Source organism: Sipha flava, unplaced genomic scaffold (genome assembly GCF_003268045.1).
Source record: "Sipha flava isolate LNK unplaced genomic scaffold, YSA_version1 265_pilon_pilon, whole genome shotgun sequence".
Lineage (NCBI taxonomy): Eukaryota > Metazoa > Arthropoda > Insecta > Hemiptera > Aphididae > Sipha > Sipha flava.
Genome location: NW_020272927.1, coordinates 7,678 through 14,022, shown reverse-complemented (window position 1 = coordinate 14,022; position 6,345 = coordinate 7,678).

Below are 6,345 nucleotides of genomic sequence, written 5' to 3'. Positions count from 1 at the left end.
TTTGACAAATTTTTGTCAATAATTGAACTTCAAACGCTAATAAAAAATAATTGTGCCAATGTATTCTTATAATTTTTTAATCACTATAAAACTGACTCATGTTGAACTTTATATTAAATTTTCAAATATTTTGACTCGACCAAAAAATGTTATCAATATTTATAATAAAAAAAAATAAGCTAAAACGAGTACTTACAATGCCTATATAAGCATATAGTATTAAAATAAATGAAATATTTTGAAAATTAAATCATGTAAAGAAAATGCCAATCTAAATAACTGGTGAAATTTTCAAGTATCTACGACTTATAATTATTGAATAATAACAAATATTGAAATATATTTAAAATCGTTTGAGGATAAATCGTTGTCGTTATGTAATTTTCCAAAAAATTAAAAATTCAAATGCTCATAACATTTTTCCTATAATGAGGCTTCGAGTTTTCTCTATAGCTATTTGAAGAAAAACTTACCGAAAACTTAGTGTTGAACTTTTTAATCTTGGATTAAAAAAAATATAGAGACAAAAAATACTAGAATTCACCATATATACATATACTACCCTACACCAAATTATTTAAAAGGCCAGTGTCCCTCTACCCTCAGGGATTAGCGTTACTGAATGTGAGGAAGCTTGAGATTAATAATTAGAGCATGCCTGTGAAAAAAATCCTAAAAATTTAAAATAGTGTCATCAGAAACTTGGTACATAGAATTATAGAAAGGTCTGTTCTTTTATATAATATATTATTATACCTATATATTATGTGTTATATAATATAAATATAAGGATATATATATTTTTTATTTTTTTTATATTATATTAAATTATGATTACTCGGCGAGCTAGTTATTAAAATTATTTGTCTACACCATACACCACAATCCTATTTTACAATTCATATAGTCATATCAATAATAATAATACCATTAATATCATTGGTTTTATAATAGATATTATGTAGTATTTATATAACAATCTATCAAATTAATGATGGGTATTAAAATAGTTCACTGATAAGTTATTTATAGTCCAGAGATTAGTGGGGTACGTGGAAATATAACACCCTGCCATAGTATATATAAAGGTGTACACCGCACTGCTTGATAGTCGTCGACTACAGCGCTCTACAACGGCCGACAGTCTGGAATTGGCGTCCGGTATTTTCTACAAGTGGCTCATCTGTCTAATCCAATGCTTCCCAAACTTTTTCGACTCACGGCACCCTTTATGATTTAAGGTTTTTTCAGGGCGCCCTTCTCTAAGTCATAGCATGACTAATCATAAGGAAAATGTTGGACCCGATAGTATTTCATGACGGCGCGGCGCCCTTATACAGACATCGCGGCGCACACTTTGGGAACCTATGGTCTATTCTATAATCAATGGTACTACACTACTAACCTTATATTTAGGCACGATAATTTTCAATTTTTTTTGTATTTATTTGGACAAAAAGTCACCGAAATTAATTAACTATTATCTAAATGAATTATTTTTTTAGCGCTACATTTGAAATACTAGTTATAAAATTATTTCGTATATTCGTAAATCGTTTATAACACTCGTATTAAAATAGTTGTAGTTATAGTTATAAACTTGTTATTAAACTAGTTATAACAATGCTCATGTTCTCTGGTCAACAGCGAAACGTTTCAAAAATTGTATCTCTCCATCTCATCGTTCTACCAATGATGATTGGTTTTATGGTTATATATTATGTAAATCTTTTGAATACATTCTCAAAACCCGGCTTGATTGGTGGATAGAATATAATTCTATATTACCGCCCAATCTTTTTGCATTTAGAAAAAGTATGGACACTATGGAGTGTCTTTCCACCTTCATTGGTAATATTTATCACTCCTTTTAACAATAAAGAATTTCTGGTTGCTACTTTCATAGATATTCGTAGTGCTTATGATTCTGTTAATATTCCTGCTTTAGTATCTAAACTTTTTTTCCTTCGTTTACCTACTACATTCTGTAATATTATTCTATCTCTATTTTTATATAGAAATCTATTTTTTACATCTTCTTTTGGTACACATTGTTCATGTGATACTTTTTCCGGCCTCCACAGGGAAGTTGCCTAAGTCCGATTCTTTTTAATGTGTATATGAGCTTTATCGCAAATCACCTTCTCAGTCTCGGCTATAAATGCCTCATATATGCGGACGATACTGTAGTTTTTTCTTCCGATAAATTCCTTGATGCTGCCATTTCAGCCCTCAATCAGGATTTCAACGAACTTAATATTAAGCTTAATGAATTACATTTTTCAGCCGCTTAAGACAAATGCAAATCTATTATATTTACCAGGCGTAGATACTTGAATTCCCTTAATGTTTTTTTCGATAATAATATTATTCCTTTTGTGGATAACACCGTAAGTAGTATTAGATATAACTCTCGACTCCAAGTTGCGTTGGTTACCACATATTATTTCTCTCATATCTTTTGGCTCTCGTTGGACTGATTTTCTTAGAGCAATCACCGGTACGTGGTGACGAGCGTCTAGAGACAGCCCACGAGCAAATTCCTTACCAATTATAATATAATATTTCTTATCAAAATTAATAACATAATGACAAAATGGTATCAACATGAACATAGTATGTTTGTGTCACAAGCAGATAAATTAAAATTAAACAGCTACATAAAATTATTTTATCCTTAGACTCAAATTTAAAAATGCTGTATGAACAAGAATCGTATGTTGCTGTTTTATTAAATGAAAATGTAAGAAAACAAATAATAGATGACTTGAACGAAAAAGACGGATCTCTTTATATCCATATTGATTCACAGTTTGACCATGCATATAATATTATGCTACAAAAACAATATTTTTATAACGATTTTATATTTTATTTTATGACTATATTATATTGAAAACAACATTATTATTATTATTATTATTATTATTATTTTGAAAACAATATTTTTATGACAATTTTATATTTTATTTTATGATTATGACTATTATTATAAATATATAATTTACATTATTATTAATTATTTGTATGTTCATGTTGATACTATTTTATCATTATGTTATTAATTTTGATAAGAAATATTATATTATAATTGATAAGGAATTTGCTCATAGGCTGTCTCTAAACGCTCGTTACCTGGAGGGGCTCTTATCTGACTCCCCTCTTATCGATTTATAAATTTATTATTTGCTCCAAATTGGATTATGGTTGTTTCTATGGTAAATTCCTCCTGAAATCCTTATCTCGCTCTAATTGTTCTATCTTTAATACCTTTTATTCGCTGTTTTTAACTTGGCGTTATATTCCTAAATCTCTTCCGGTCCTCTCCTTGACAGCTAACAATATATTCCATTTTCATTAATATATTTCTACTAATATGAAATATCCTGTTTATGAGATAGCTTATGAAGCCCTTATGTATTCTACACAGGTAAATGTTGTTGATATATTCCCAGGTTTCACTTCCATAGAATTAAGATCTACTTCTCCCGTGGTAATAAACAATCTCTTCTCGAATTTCATTGGTAATAATTTCACTGATTTTACTGTGATTTATACGGATGGCTCTGTTTCCCCTCTTTCGGCCGGGTACTCTTTTTATATTCCCGAAATACATATGTCTTTCACTAGTAATTTGCCCCCTTCCGCTTCCTCCTTCACGACCGAATGCTTTGCTATTATAGAAGCGCTTACTGTTCTCGATTTTACCTTTTAAAAATTTCTTAATTACATCCAATTCTTTGTCAGTTTTACAATCTCTTAATTCTTTCTCTTTTAATTCACATATGTCTCCGTTAATTCTTCGCATCAAATCTATCATATTTAGTCTTGTTCAATTAGACTTTAATGTTCAATTTCTCTGGATCCCCAGCCATGTTGGTATTCACGGCAATGAAATTGCCGATTTTTTAGCCAAAGCATCAGCTAATTTTGTCAGCACCTCCTTTTCTGTAATTTCTTGGTCTGACTTTAATCCATTTTTAAGATGATATGTATTTAATCTGTGGTCGTTATACTGGAATAATCTGTCAGTTAACTTTGCAACTAGACTCAAATATATTGTACCTAATATTGCCGATGATATTTGGTTCAGAGATATATCATTACCGAAATCTTACATTATTAAGTTTAATCGTCTACGTATAGGGCATTATCTTTTACCCTCTCACGCTTACAAATTAAATCTGAGCGATTCTCCTTTTTGTACACTCCATACTGAGGAAAGCATTTGTGACTTTACTCATATTCTTTTTTTATTGTCCCTCACTTTCCATAAAACGTATTAATCTAATTTCCTCTCTTAACTCCTTAAATGTTCCATTTGATCTTCTATTTTAAAATCCAATTCCGAACAGGTTGTTTTAATTATTATTTCTTTTATTCAGGAGGCTGGTTTACCATTTAATAGTTTCAATTTTATATATTATATACAGTTTATTTTTTTTTCTTTCTTTCCTCTCTTTTGTCATAGTTCTATAGTTGTTTTATGTATTATTTTTCTATGTGGTAAATTATGTTAAAATGTCTTATAATTTTATTATATAATTAACTGTTGAGCTTAATATATAATAAAAGCTCTTTAAAAACAAAAAGAAAATTTTTTCACGAAAATTTAGTTCTACTTTTTCTATTATAAAACATAATTTATTTTTTGCCGAATATTTTAGAATAAATTCCGTTTAATTTAAGCAATACCAATTAAAATACGAAACCATTACTCTTAGACTTAAATTTTAGGACATTTATTTAACACCACCTTGGATACCCAGAATACGGTTTCCTCTTAAAAATCGGCAATAAGTCCAATACCCGGATATGTCGATGAGGTAATGCTTCGGGTGGCGGGTTGTTATCATTTGTTCTTTCAATGTTAACAATTTTTTTGAGGAAAGTACGAGACAGCACTTGCGGTTACCCTTCATAGAGGTATGGAAAAAAAATATATTGTCTTTCCCAGCCTCGTTCGTAGGGCTGGATATGCTTCTTATACAACGTGACGTCTTGACTACCCTCCCTCCTCCCAAAGAGGACCCACCTTAACGTGGGGGGGGAAGCTTGCGTCCCTTAACAGTTCCGAGAGCTATGCCAACGGTAGCTTACTACCAACAGGGTCTCCCATGTTGAAGAGGTCGATGAACTGAGGGCTGACAAAGCGGTTCTCAACAAAGGGTAGGGCGGGCTCTTCAGCCTCTGGTGGCAGCCCTCCTATAGGAAGGAAAACCTTGATGAAAAACCCCCTGGCAGTAGGGTTAAAATATAGTGAATGAAATCACTTGAAAAACCACAATATGAGTTACTATCACTCAAGTATTGTTACCCCCTCAGGGGCTTCGGAACCCCTGAGGTCGGCAGGAGTGGGTGGTTCCAGCGTAAAAACCGGTTCCAACGTAACGAGCCCACTTCGGTCGTCAGTAAGTGACCGCGAGGGTACGGAGGTGGCCGAACAGGCTCCGATCACTCTACCCATTACTGGTTCAAAAACGAAGAATTGCGGGCCACACAGACGTCGACGGTAGCGAGTGACCTGATTACCAGACGTGATCTTCGCGTCGACCACAATCGGAAAACCGGTGCTTCCAGGACCAAGATATTGAGACAAAAAAAGTACACGGACGTCGGCGTTCAGACGGACGGGCCGCTGGTGATCGCAGAAGCGTTCACCAGGATGGAACATCTGACGCCACCCCGGAAAGTTAGAACATTAAAGTACTGGCTGAGAACCGTAAGGGATCATATGACGCGTACCAATGCCGAAGATGGTCCTGAGGAGGACGCGGTCGTGATGACCGGAGGGACTGTGATGGAAGAGACCGCTTCAACCTTCAGTTTCCTTAGTACGCCACCTAAAGACACCGGGATTCGTGCCCCCCCCCCAACGCCGTAGCGAAACTAACCCGGCGTGGGATCAAAACCGGCGATTCAGTGCCGAAGATTAGTGCAGCCGCCAGAAGGGTTATTTTCAAGATTTCGCGTGAGATCGTCCCCAGGGTCGTTCCCCACGTGCCCAAAACCATCCACATGTCTCAGACTGTGGAAGTATCGAGAGACCATGGTTTTAGCGCGTGGAGATCGAACACGTCAGCGTTGAGGAGTGGAAGAACTCATCAAACGTCGTTCTGTACCTAGAGGTTGAGCGCGGGCGGGGGAGCGATCGAACAATTTTTCCAATACAATTTTTCGAATAAAAATTTATTCGACTAATTTTCAAATACAATTATTCGAATAAAAATGTATTTGACTAATTTAAAAACAATATTAATCGAATAAAAATGTATTCGACTAATTTTCAAACAGAATTATTCGACTAATTTAGAAACAATATTATTCGAATAAAAATGTATTCGA